The sequence below is a fragment of the Protomyctophum parallelum genome (assembly GCF_964188405.1).
Source record: "Protomyctophum parallelum genome assembly, chromosome: 19".
Classification (NCBI taxonomy): Eukaryota; Metazoa; Chordata; class Actinopteri; order Myctophiformes; family Myctophidae; genus Protomyctophum; species Protomyctophum parallelum.
The window spans coordinates 38,923,672-38,938,527 of record NC_139717.1 but is presented as its reverse complement, the minus strand read 5'-3'; positions in this window follow the sequence as shown (position 1 = coordinate 38,938,527).

The following is a 14,856-nucleotide window of genomic DNA, read 5'->3' as shown; positions in this document are numbered from 1 at the left end:
GACACAAGATTATTATAATTTGATTGAAAGGTTATGGTCTTTAAATGTGTGTGCGACTGCGTACGCGCATCTGTGAGCTTGTGCATTATTTCTGTCAGACACGCTCGTCAAGATGAGAACCATTTATTTGGTTTGGCTACTGAAACGTGTTAATTTAACTCTGTATTTACAAATGGAATAGACCACAAGGTAGCGCAATAATTAGGCAGCCTTAGACATGCCATTTCTAGCGTATAGTTTATAGTGTAAAATAAAATACATGAGTTTAAGAACAATAACAAAAGGGAGGGTCTCTGGGCAAATTAAACGGAAAAAGGAAAGGTACATTGAAGTGTGAGGCTGATAACATTTTGGAGAGAAAGTGGGGGTGAAAAAGAGAGAGAGAGACAAAGAGAGAGGTGTGAGACGTGTGTGTGTGTGTGTGTGTGTGTGTGTGTGTGTGTGTGTGTGTGTGTGTGTGTGTGTGTGTGTGTGTGTGTGTGTGTGCACTGGGCATGGTGGCATTGGGCACAGGGGCTTAATGAGAGGTGAGCCAGAGGAGACAGAGCAAGGACAGACAGAGAGAGAGAGAGAGAGAGAGAGAGAGAGAGGTGAGAAGGAGGGAGTGAGTGATAGATGGGGTGGCGGGAGAGGGGGAATAGAGAAAGAGAGGGAGGAAGGGACTCTGGAAAACAGAGGTGGTAAACAAAAAGCCAAGAATAGAGTACATGGGGTAAAGGTGAAGAAAGGGGTGAGGGACGCAGGGAGAGAGAGGACGAGGAACACACGGTCAGGGGAAGAACGAGGAAGAGGGAGAGCAGCTTCTACTTAAGACAAGAACATGGGGAGAGCTCGTCAAACAGGACCACGCTCAACACACATGGAACCAATCAACCTTGACATTTGTATTTGTTATTGATTTTATTTACTGATTTGTGATTTTTCTTCAAATGAACCAATTAACCAAAAAAAAAACGTACATTTTCTTAGCATGCCAGCTTTTTTCCGTTGAAACAATCAGTGCTGGCATGACATTCTTCAGGAAAACGCCATAGGGGATGAGAAAGATCGATCTTTGTCGCCCGTAAAACTGTCAAAATAGCACCCCTTTTTTAGTCGTAGGAAGGGGAAACAAAGACGGGCGCTTCTCAGACACAAAGGGAAGTGGAGAGGGACAAACAGACACTTGGCTCTGTCCCAACTTATGAAGGAGTTTGGGACAGACGCACCTTCCACCCTCCTCATCCCCCCCTCCCCACCCACCCTCTATAAAGGTGATGTATGGCTGGGGGCTGGATGTGCCCTTGTCACAGCCCCGCGTCTGAAAAATTCTGATGGATGGGGGGAACGGAGAGGCGAAGTGGAAGGAGGATAAGGAATGCAGGTGATGGGGAGGTGACAGTGATGTAGCGCGTGCCGTCGCACTGCCGCATCTCAGACAGCTGTTTAGCGACGGGGGCTAACACTCTTTGTGTGTGTGTGTGTGTGTGTGTGTGTGTGTGCGTGCGCGCGCGCCTGTGTGTTCACGTGTGTATTTGAGGGGCGCAGCAGACAGGGGACAGATATTTTGAGGAGGTCACACGGTGGCAATGTAAGGCCAGTGCATGCATACATGTCGTCATCGATTCATGTATCATTTTAAAGACCGTTGGATGTTTGTGTTCACCACACACATCACCACATCCTGAGCCTTAATTGGACTCTGAGTTAAAGCCAATGGTGTAAAGTAACTAAGTACATTTACTTAAGTCCAACTTTGAGGTATTTGTACTTGAGTATTTCCAATACTTTTACTTCTACTCCACTACATCTCGGATCCAAATATTGTACTTTTACTCTCCTATACATTGATTAGAAAACTTGAGTTACAAAACATATACCCACTTCAGCCCTATACATTTCGGCCAATTGAAAATAGCCGTATTATACAAGCTCACGATGCGTCGCTTTGCTGCATAATGACTCAGTATTCTCTACTTAAAGTACATTTTGATACCAATACTTTTGTACCTTTTTTATTCAAGTGCATTTTGAATTCCGGGCTTTTACTTGTAATGGAGTATTTCTACATTGCAGTATATTGATACTGTTACTTAATTATAACATGCGAGTATATCTTGCACCACTGGTTAACGGCCGAGCGACACCAGGCGTTTCAGCGTGCGTGCGTGCGTATACGCGTCAAAGCCTGCATGGTGTTAGCTCGGCGCTAAATCAACTATCAGGAATTTTCTGTGAGTGCGGCCTGTCAATATAATCGTCATTGGAGGAGAAGGCCAGTATCTCTCTAATCACCATTGGTGGAGAAGGCCAGTATCTCTAATCATCTGTGCCCTTCAAGGCCTGGCGAGCCTGGCATGGCCCTGGTGAGCCTCAGGCCTCCAGACCCCTCCCTGTGTGGCAGGAGAACCAGATTTACACGCAGGCAGGCACACACACACACACACACACACACACACACACACACACACACACACACACATGTCGCTCGCACACATGCACACACACACAGAGCAAAGCTGCGTCTTCTTTTCCCACTGGGTCACCCTCCCAAGAGCCATATCCAAGTACAGTACAATGGTAAAGGGATTGTGTGTGTGTGTGTGTGTGTGTGTGTGTGTGGCTGCGGCTGCGTGTGTGGCTGCGTGTGTGTGTGTGGCTGCGTGTGTGTGGCTGCGTGTGTGTGGCTGCGTGTGTGCGTGTGTGCGTGCGTGACATTTAGCCTGCAGACAGCAGGTATCCAAGGGCCCTTTCAAATTAGCAACGGGGGATTAGGTGATCCCCCTCGGAGCCCAGTGGGTTCCCGAGCAAGGACTCTGGGAATATCAGGAATATCTGTCACAGTGGAACACCGCTGAAACAGCCATAAATCACCCAGCCAGTCCCGGCCTATCATCAACTGACTACAGTTCACCATGTCGACTTTCACTCGGCTATTAATCAAACTAATAGAATGGAATGGAATATTATTCAACAGACATGTTATACCGTCACTTTTGGGCAGAAAGCAAGTATGTCCAAAACCTTTACTTTTCATGAAATGGAAAAAAATTACCTTTCAGGAATGGACCTTTCAGCTCTTTCTTAATACCTTTTATTGGTTTTATAATTAGTATAGATACTGTAGAGCGGTGCCCGTTGGGCACTGGCCTACTTGGAACGATGCAAGTTGGAAATGCATGCCCCCACCCAGACATGTCTGTGTCCTTTTTATGCCCATATATGGAGTTCCTTGTCAGGCATGCCCAAATATGGAGTCTATGCAGACGTCAGAATGATGTCAGAACAGGCCAGCTCCATATATGGACCATAACCAACTTTGTTTTTAGAGAAAGTAAAAGCTGAGTGTTATATATATTTTTTTTAATTTGCTGCTTTCTTTCATTTGAACGATTTTAGCCATTTTTGACGGGGGCGGGGGCATTCGAACAAGTGGCTAAATATGTTGGTTTTGTTTTTTACATTTTACGGCCATTTCTTTATTATTTTACTATAGTCCTACTAGACCACATAAAAGATCACGGGATCTACTGAATGTGAATGGACGGACATATTGAGCCTATGACGCACGACATCCCACTAGTAGGTCACATTCAGTCAATCCTGTGATCTTTTGTAGCCAGATGTAATTTCCTGGCTATATAGTAAATAACAATAATGAAATTGGCGTAAAAGTAAAAAATGTAAGACATATTTAGCTTGTTAACTTGTTCGAATGCGCCCGCCAAGCCCCCAGAAGGGCTGCCACTACCTACTGGCCAAAAGTGGAACTGCAGCACGTTCATGGAGGTGGACGGGCCTTCAGTGACGTTCGTGTGTGTAACGTGCGTCAACCCTGACCTCAAAGTCCGCTCTCAACTTCCGCTCGCTCGAGCTATTGAGTTATAATGGTACTTCCGGCAGTCTTCTATAGGTGCTTCAAAACGCCACTGAGCAACTTCCGTTAAATTAATGTCGCTCCCGGGTCCTCACTCTATCCTTTATAACTCTATGGCCCCCGCCCCACCCCCTGTCAAAATCCTTAAACAAAGGATGCTTTAGCTATTGAAAAATAGCAGATCTACAAGCTCATAGCGCGCCACCGAGTGGCGCGCTACGAGCTTGTAGGTCTGCTATTTTTGAAAAATCGAAGAACGACTGACATTTTTTAGAATCTGATCTCAGGTCAGAATGGGTTAATCAGACCAGTGTGATGTCCAGCGGAAACCTCGTATGAATCTGATCTCGGGTCAGAATGGGTTAACGAGTTGAAACTAAGAGGGAAGACTGCACACACGCAGGCAGGCAGGGTGTTAAACAAATGGGTGACTCCAAAGAGGGATGTTTGGGGACGGGGACGGGGGGGCGACAGGGGGGGGTGTTACTGGACATGAGTCCTGTAAGAAGAGGAGAGGGTGAATATAGATGGAGGGATAGAAGTGAGGGAGGGAGGGAACCATGAGGGATATGTTTGGGGACAGTTAACTGGAAGTGTGTGTGTGTGTGTGTGTGCGTGCGTGTGTGTGTGTGTGTGTGTGTGTGTGTGTGTGTGTGACACAGAATGCACTTGTGACACAGAGCGGTATTGACAGTCAGGGCTGATGCCCCTGAGAAAACCTTCAGAATTCAATCCAATCGATCTCCCAGAGGACTGGAGGACTCTGCCCCGGTCCATACCCTGAGTCATTATTACACAGCCGTGCACGCACACACACACACACACACACACACACACACACACACACACACACACACACACACACACACACACACACACACACACACACACACACACACACACACACAGATAGTATATAGGCTACTGATATAGTGTCTGTGGATGTTTTTCAGACACTCACATTCTTCTGTTTTATGCAAAAGTGTTATATGGTTCTTTCTTTTCCACTACAAAAACTACTGGCGAGCCTGTGTATTTCACATGTTGTGGTTTAGAACCAATGGCGAGCCTGTGTATTTCACATGTTGTGGTTTTCCATACGCTACGACTTGGCTTCAGATAAGGTTTGGACGGCACGACCTCCTTTTGGACCTCGCTCTGGAGGGCGGTACTAAACTTGCACTTTCAAATGTTTTTCAAGCATTGTAGAGGATCTACAATGCTCTACATGCTGTGCTGTGTAAGCTTGTAGATCACTTTGATAATGACTTTGTTTGTCATGTTTATTTCGAATATGCCAATAAACAGAACAATTCCTTGCATTTCACAATGAAAAATAATTAAAATGAAATGGTTAACAAAAAAAAATAGCGAGAAGAAATAAAAGGAAAATTATAAAAGAAATAAATCTAAGCATATCCGAAAAGGAGTGAGAAGAAGTAAAAACGTATAAACTCCCACCCCTCTATAACTGAAATTACTTGCTGTATTCTGTGCCAGTCAGCTATGATCTCTTTTTTAATTCGATATATATATATATATATATATATATATATATATATATATATATATATATATATATATATACAGGCACAGTACACAACCACAATTTGATTCCAACCACTTTACATTATTAATATCATGAGTTTCCTGGTGATCTTTCACTCAACCACGGTTCACGGACGGTCCTCCCTATTTTGAGCAAACTGTTTTCAAAACATTTTTTAGATTCATTCAACATTTTCATGTCATGCATTGATGTATTATACGGTGGTTAAGTGGTTAACATTCTACATAATATGCGTGAGCTGGCCCACATGTGTGTGTGTGTGTGTTGTGTGTGAGTGAATGCCATGTGTGCATGTGAGAAGGAGGAGGTGGTGTGGAAGTGGCAGTGGGTGGGGTGTCGGGGTGAGGGGGTGGATGCGTAGCACAGAGTCCATGTGTTGTGTGACCTTGGTCACTGGTGAGGGGGGACCTAGTTTTCTTGCCAAGCCAATCAATAAGCTAAACAGGCGGAGGATGGCTATTTGGAGCATGGGAAGCCAAACTCAAATACTGATAGGTTATCTGCCCGTCCCAGCACCACTTCTGTGCAAATATTGGACCAGCACATTTTTCACGGTGACTTGCATTTGGAAAAAAGAGAAAAGGAAAAAAAGAAAGGGAACGATAGAGGAGGGGGCGGGGGGGGGGGGGGGGATGGACATGGTTGAGTGGATATGTTGCAGGGCATTACCCCAGAACCTCCCCCCCACCCCCCCCCCCCCCTCTCTCTTTCATTCTAAAACTCTTCTCTTCCTTGAACCACCATTACATTCCCTCTCTCATTCTCCATCCATCCATCCATCCCAATTGAGCAGCCGAGAGAGTGAGTGTGGTTAGTGTCTGCCCTGAAACTAGGAGGTTGGATCCCCAGCCGGGTGATGCCAAAGACTGTCAAAATGGGACCCATTGCCTCCCTGCTTGGCACTCGGCATCAATGGGTTGGATTAGGAGGTCAAATCAACTAATCAAATTATTCCAGAGCGCGGCACGGCTGCAGCTCACCACTCCAAGAGATGGGTCAAATGCGGAGAACAAATTTCACTGCGGTAACGTGTGAGAGAGAGAGAGAGATAGTCAATCTGTGTTATATTGACGACCAGTTCACTCATTTTACTGACACAAACATCTGTTTTCTACAATTCTATAAAGATCTGTAGTGCAAACCCACAGATGGAAATACGAGGAGATCGTTTTCATCCACATTCAAAGTTTACCAATCGGTCAGTTTCACAGAGGGTTTGCTACAAAAGAAATACCACATGGCAGCAATAAGCCACCGTAGATTGTCGTAGAGACGCAGGTTACAACACACAAGCAACTGATTAGACAAATACATTCTAGGGAAGAGGGTATAAACTGAAATGGGTTCGTGACGCTGCCAATCGTTTTAAATCCATGACACGAGAGGAATGTCTTATATCTTAAACTAAACCTAAAAAGCCCAACTCCCAAAGTTTCCGTGTTCTCAAGTAGCCTGGGCAGCATTCCATTTGGGGTTTAGGATCCGGCCGGGAGCAGATGGTAACCTTCGCCATGTTGTAGTCAATGATTTGTAGTCCTCTGGCAGGAAACCACTAGGCAGAATCAGAAGTACCCGAAATACTTCCCGCGATCATCATTTTGGGGCCTATACTAAAATCATTGATGCTGTGTAGTTTAGCTGATTTTTTTAAATATAAATGTGAGTGTACATTCCAGAGACTATTTAGCGTCTGTATAGTAATAATACAATAATTCTATTTTATTGGGTATAGGCCCTAAAATTACGATCGTGCCGGGGACTTATTTTGGGTACTTCTGATTGACTAGATCCAGATGACTACAAATAATTGACTACAACATGACATATTTTACCATCCGCTCCAGACCGGTCCACACGCCGGTGTGAACCGGGTCTGGAGCGGCAGGCCAGGCTTTCCTCCGAGGTGGAGAGCCTGGTGAGGCGAGATTAGTTCTCAAGTACTGAGACTTTCTCCTTTCAGTATCGCCTATCCCATTCTGACCGGGCACCCATTTTGGTGTCGTCATGTTATGCTTTAGCTATTTAAAAATAGCAGATCTACAAGCTCATATCGCGCCACCGAGTGGCGCGATACGAGCTTGTAGGTCTGCTATTTTTGAAAAATCGAAGAACGACTGACATTTTTTTTTAATCTGATCTCAGGTCAGAATGGGTTCATCAGACCAGTGTGTGTCCGGCGGAAACCTCGTATGAATCTGATCTCAGGTCAGAATGGGCTATTTGATCCAGCACCGGTCTGCTACTGAGAGACACACGGGTCCGGTCTACGTATAGCCTATAGCACCTCTTGGACTGCTACTGAGAGACATGTGTCCTGTGTAAGTGTCCTGCAGTGGATGATGGCAGCTGCACCTGATCAATAATGAATGAGTGACACATGCCAACCTCTCTGGAGATAACAGACAGCCCAGCGTGTGCATGTGCGCGTGCTTGCGTGCCGTGTGCATGTGTGCCGCGTGCGTGCGTGCGTGTGTATGTGTGCGACTGTGTGTCAGTGGTTGTGTGATCGTGCATCACATGCATGCGCATGTGTGTAACGTGCAAAACGAACATCCTCTGAGACAATTCAAAGCTCATCGAGAGCCTGAGTTGAGAAGTGATGGAGGCATGGGGAATTGTGTGTGAGTGCGTGCGTGCGTGCTTTTCTCAGTAGGTGTGGAAGTCAAAGCCAAATCACACTGATGCAGTGAGATTGGAACAATGACTTCAAGAGGAGCGCAGCAGCTAAATACAACAACAACAACACATTACATATTAGAGAGTGCTGATCAAAGCACTCGATAAACGAATTAAAGCCGGCGAAAAATATACAGTCCATCTGGACCAAGATTCTCAGATCCCTCACAGACAGAGCCCATTGCTCAGATGCTTGCCTTTTGTTCAGTTTTATTTGTTTGTTCTTTTGGCTGATCTTCAATTTCAAATCAATCATCCAGCCACTTGTATTCATTTGTCTTAAAATAATTAGACGGAAAAAACTTTTAGTTTTGTTTTTCTTCTTACTAATTATTTGATCAGCCCAAAACATTGTTTATTGTCATGATTTGTCACGAGCCGAGTTGCCTTTGTCCGCGGTGTAAACGTCTTTAAATAAATACTTTTTGAAAAGCCTATGGGGAAAATGAACGGGGAATTATTTCCTGGGCCACTCGTCGTTCTGAAAGGGGGCGGGACTGCAACGCTCTATATAGCCACTAAAACCCTCTATTGACAGTTAGTGAATTGGCTCTGTACTTGCCTTCTCTTGTTTCCCTCTACACTGCCAGAAATGACAAATCTACAAGCTGCACAACGCGCCGTAACTCGGCCATTTCAGGCGAATGTTCCTCCCAGAATAAGGGCCGTTGGGCCCTTGGACCCGATATATACCCTCCGTGACGTTCAGGTGATCAACAGTTGACCATTCCCTGGGTCATTGTTGTGGTTTACAGCCATGCTGCAGTAAACTGTACAGGAAGGGAGCATGAAGTGATTACACATTGAGTGTTTGGTAACAGAGATGCCCTGTCTGCCATGGTGGGATGTTTTCTTACTCTCTCAGTTACTGTGCACTCTCTCTCTCTCTCTCTCTCTCTCTCTCTCTCTCTTCCCATTTCTCTCTCTCTCTTTCTCTCTCTGACACTGGGCACTGGTCCCCTCCCTGACCATCTGGGCCTCTCCTCTGTGCAAGTGTGTGTGCGTGTGTGTGTGTGCGTGCGCGTTTATGCACTTGTGTGAATATATGAGTTTGAGAGAGGTTTCTCCTCAAGGGCGTGTGTGTGTGTGTGTGTGTGTGTGTGCGTGCGTGTGTGTATGTGCGTGTGTGTGTGTGTGTGTGTGTGTGTGTGTTTATGGGCTTTCACTATCTGTGGTGGACGGTGGTGTATCTGCAGAAGGGTCTTCCTTCGCCAGGTGGACAGCTGCTACTTAGTAGCCCTACAGCCCAGCCAGCTAAAGAGAGAGCTGTCGGACTTAACCCTTTATTCACCTCCAATGTATATGCTGAAGGCACCATGCATTAGCATGGGAATGTAATCGGGTGTATATTGGTATTATTAAGGTATTATGCATGTATATGCATGGCGCTATAATGACTGTGTGTGTGCATGGGGTTAATGCATCCGTGCATGCGCATGCGCGTGTGCATGCTGTGTACTGTATATGCACGCGAGCGCGCCTCCTCGCGGGTATGTGTGATCTGCATCTGCGCACGCAGTGCACAACGGAAATGTGTCGGGCGTGTGCGTAGGTGCACGTGCGCGCGCTTATTTATTTCTAGGCATATTCTCTCTCTGTGCTTTTGTGCACATGTTCACGTGCCTGGCAGTCGGCTTTATAATACTCTTATCCGTCCCAGTGGCCTCGTCTTTGTCTGCTCCTCAAATGGAGGTTTAGTCTCTATAACACATGGATGGGCTTAATCAAACCATTAGAGTGTTCACCCGCGAGGAGCATCTCAGCACTATACCTCCTACTGAGATCTGCTTTAAGACACGGTGGCCGCATGCTGCAATGGCAAACACTCAAAAAAAAAACCTCTGGATTATCGGCCCCGGCTCTCAGCGACTTAGCATCCACCCCCCTCTCTCTCTCTCTCTCTCTCCCCCTCTCACTGTCTCTGTCTCTCTCGCGTGCTCTCTCCGTCCCTCGCTTTGTCGTTTCTCTCGCTCTCTCTCTCTCTCTCTCTCTCCGAGAGAAGATAAGGATTGATGTCTTCTCTCTCAGGCTTTATCTGTGTGTGTGTGTGTGTGTGTGTGTGTGTGTGTATATAGGACTAAAAGCGTTTCCTTTACAGGCCTTTTAGCGGACTTAGGTCTTAGTCTGGAATGACTGTAGACACGCGAGTGCAGATCAAACACACACACACACACACACACACACACACACACACACACCCACCATCAGACGCATGCTCGTAGTGAAAAGACACACACGCATCTGCGTGGTGAAGCACTCACATGCACACTGCCATTCTGGGACACACATCCATACGTTACAATGACATAATTAGAAGAAGAAAAGGCAGGCTACAACACTTTTAGTTTTGTCTTTCTTCTTACTAATTGTTTGATCGGCCAAAAACATTATGTTTATTGTCATGATTTGTCACGAGCCGAGTTGCCTTTGTCTGCGGCGTAAACGTCTTTAAAGCAGAAATAACATGCATTTTAAAACTTCTTTTAATATTTAATATCATATTGCCTCAATCACCACTCTGATATAACCAGGCCTTGTCATCTTGTTCTGGACTTTGAAAGCTGCAATGCCACAATGTCCTGAGGTGGTGGGGCCGGTGGGGGTGCAAATATGCAGATTATTTAATATTTGAGTCATTATAATACTGATGCTGGATAAAACCAGGCTGTATATGCACGCAAGCGAGCCTTGGAATGACTGTAGACACGCGAGTGCGGATCAAAATGCACACACACAATGCGCACACACACACACACACACACACACACACACACACACACACACACACCATCAGACGCTTGCTCGTAATGAAAAGACACTCTGCCATTCTGGGACACGCATCCATACGTTACAATACAATAATTAGAAGAAAAAAAGGCAGGCTACAACACTTTTAGTTTTGTCTTTCTTCCTACTAATACGTTACAATAATAATCACGCAACCTGCAGGAGGACCGAAACTCATGCCATAAGCAATGCTGTTTGCGCTGCAGTTGGAAAGCTGCTGTTTTTTTTAACCCATTCCGGGGCGGAAACCCCTTTTGGTGTTTTAACTAAGCATTATGTTATACTTTGGCTATTTACAATTTACAATTTAGGCATTTAGCAGACGCTCTTAATCCAGAGCGACTTACATTTAGGCAAGAACAAAAGCATGGGAATACATCACATAAAAGCATTTATCATGAAACATGCGTAAGATAAGAAGGTAACAGTGGAATATCTATATGATGAAACTATACATACACTATACATAATAAACTATACATATTCACTACTATGCTATACATATGTACTATGGCGTGCTATGACTATATACAATACAATTATAGTGCTGTCTACATAACATGCTATAAGTCTGTGTCAAATGCTATCTAAGCCAACAGAAATGCTATGTAAGGGGTTAGGGTAAGTGCTATGGGCCATGATGGAGTCTGAAAAGGTGGGTTTTCAGGCTACGGCGGAAGATTGGGAGTGATGCTGCAGTTCTGACTGCAATGGGAAGTGCATTCCACAGTTTTGGAGCCAGAAGGGAGAAGAGTTTGGGACGTGTGGAGCGTTGTCCCGGCATTTTTAGTGAGGGTACTTCCAGTTTCCCTGCATTGGCTGATCTGAGTGCGCGGGAGGGTTTGTAGGGTTCAATCATACTTGTAAGATATGGGGGAGCCATACCTTTGGTTGCTTTGAATGCCAGCATCAGAGTTTTGTATTCTGTGCGGGCAGCGACCGGGAGCCAGTGGAGGGAGCGGAGCAGGGGGGAGACATGTGAGAATTTTGGCTGGTTGAAGACCAAGCGAGCTGCTGCATTTTGGATCATTGAGAAATAGCAGATCTACAAGCTCATGGCGTGCTACGAGCTTGTAGGTCTGCTATTTTTGAAAGAATCGTAAAAATGCGGCACAAATCTTTGAATATATATTCTTTCAGGGTGAACTTTTTTTTTATTAATTAAAGCCTTTTTTTGGGAGGTGGGGATTTTAAAATGTCTCCCCAATTTAGTCATGCAAAAAATTCCACTGTAGACACCCAGGACATCTCCTCTGATCCACGCTGACAGCCGCTTCATTTCACCTGACGGTGAGGAGTTTTCCGTCAGGCACGTGTTGGGATGCCCTGTTTCATCCTTGGGGTTCCGTCTCCCCAGGGAAACGGGAACCAACCTGTAGCGGTCGCACAAGTGCTGCTGCGGCGGCGGCGGAGGGGACACACCTTCCCTGCCGGCGTCCCAAATGAACTTCTTTCTTTTGCCTTTTTTTACTATTTCGACAAAACATTTTATTAAACCCATTCTGACCTGAGATCAGATTCTAAAAATGTCTATTACATCCTGACAGTTTAATTATTAACCCATTCTGACCTGAGATCAGATTCTAAAAGTGTCTTCGATTTTTCAAAAATAGCAGACCTACAAGCTCGTATCGCGCCACTCGGTGGCGCGCTATGAGCTTGTAGATCTGCTATTTTTCAATAGCTAAAGCACAACATGATGCCAACACCAAAATGGGTGCCCGGTCAGAATGGGTTAAAATTGTTCAACTATAGCCGATCTACATCGACACGTTGTGAGCTCGTATAGACATAAACTATTACATTTTCTTGTTCAACATAGTAAAAAAAAAAGGCAAAGAAGTCTAGGGATAAAATAAAAATGTAATTACATTGAGGCCCTGCAGGTTGTTTTAGCCCGTCACCTCCCGAATGCCCACAAAGCTGTTCACATTGCGTGAGACATCGACCTCTAGTCCTCTCTACTGTAATGACCTCTGCAGTATGTATCCCTGCATGTGTCCTTGGACGGACGAAACTTCTTCCACTTTCACTGTCATTTCAAATTTAGACCGTGTTTGCATGGATGTCGTCTGCATATCTCAGAGACAGTGAAAACCCCCACGGGGGTGATCACCAACCAAACAATACGACCTTAAACCACAGCTTTCCACGGCCTCCGTTCCCTTAATTGATTTCACATTGCGACTGACTGATGCCCAGTGTGTCTCTGAAATGTTCCTTTTTGGGGGGGGGGGGGGGGGGGAAGACAATGCCTCGCGGCGGTCCCATGGCCTCTTGTCTTGGCCGCTCGCGTCGCAGCGTCCTTGTTGTTGTCATCGTCGCCACTTATCGGACCCCGTTTCCTCCTCCTCGTCTCCAATGGACGACGAGCATTAGCGCGTTCCAAACCCCCGCAAGAGGCCGCGGTCCACTCCGCTCCTCCGACGGCGAGCTCCGGTCCGAGAGGAGACAAGTGTATCAAAAAAACACTTCCCACTTTTGGCCGGCTGGCGCGCCCGCATTAAAAGATTAGAAGCAATGGCTTAAATCGAAGGGAGAGCTTTGGAAAATATCAAGAAGAGGCCGTTGTCCGTCCCCCTCCCTCGTGTCTAGTTTTTGCAGGAAGTGGATAGAGAAGTCTTTATTGTGGCGCTTGTTCGAGGGGGAAAAAAAGAGGGAGAGAATGAAAGAAATGGGACATACTCTAAAGCCTTTCTGTGTCATAGGAATTAAACAAACGCAAAAAAAAAAGTGGGGGTGGGGGTGGGGGGGGGGGGATAAAAGCGGCTTAGACTGTTGAGACAAGTACATCTAAGAGAATGCACAAAAGCAGGGGTGTAAACGGTGGATTCTTCCCGGCTAAAAAACTTATCAAGCGCAAGCTTTGTGCTCAATCCATTTAAGTGAGTCCCTAACACGCCCCTATTGTATGCCTTTAATGGTCGGAAAGTGACTTGCGCGGGGCTATCGCCTCTTCATGGGGATTACAGCTAAGTGCTTAAGTTGTAGCGAAACCCGGATTTACACTGACGGCAGAGAGAGAGAGAGAGGGGGGGGGGGGGGGGAGGAGATGGGGGTGGAGGGGCAGAGAAAGGACCCTTACAAAGGATTTGTGTCAGGATCGCACTGTTCACTTCATGTGCCCGTGACAGGGCCGAGAGAGGACAACCGCCGTTTAGGACATTAGGTTGCCTGTACGAGCTCATGGCACACAACAGTCTTAATTTCTCTCTATTATTCCGTTCCATTCTCTCTCTCTCTCTCTCCCCCCCCCCCTCTCTCTCTTTCTCATCCCTGTTTTAATTAATTTCTAGCTGTGCTGCCGTATGAGGCTTGGCCCAGGAAGTGTCTTCCCCTGCAGTTTCTGCCCATGGCTCCCGCTGTCGCTGCCAGAACATAAGTCGACACTCAGAATGTTTCAAGAAGCAAGTGGTAACAAGGCAAAAGCAAAGGCCAGACAATAAAGCCAGAAGGATACATGATTGATACGGTATGTGTGACGTGAGGATTTTGATATACGCTTTTGTTCAGGGGATAACTCTATGTTCTCATAATAGTAATCACTGTTATCACTGTCGGTATAAGACGGGTCTCCCAGTCTCTCTCCATCTCTTTAGTGAACAGGAAATGCATTGTCAGGATACCAGATAACAAATTCAATCCGATCAGGAGACAGGATAAACAAGTGAAATTGTGAAGTGATGAAGAAATAATAATAAAATAAATAAATGAACAGACAAAATTGGAACTGAAACACAGCAGCCACATAAAACACACACGCTGATGACTCACAGGTTGTACATCCTATGGTTAACACAGTGCGAGGGGGAGGCCCAGGCCGTGGCGTAACGGTCTGGGCACCTGACTGGTAATCCAGTCGCAGTGTGCCGCGGGTTCGACTCCCGAGCCCGACACGGCCTTTACTGCATGTCATCCCCCATCTCTCTCCCGTTTCCTGTCAGCCTACTGTCTGTCCCTTCAAAAA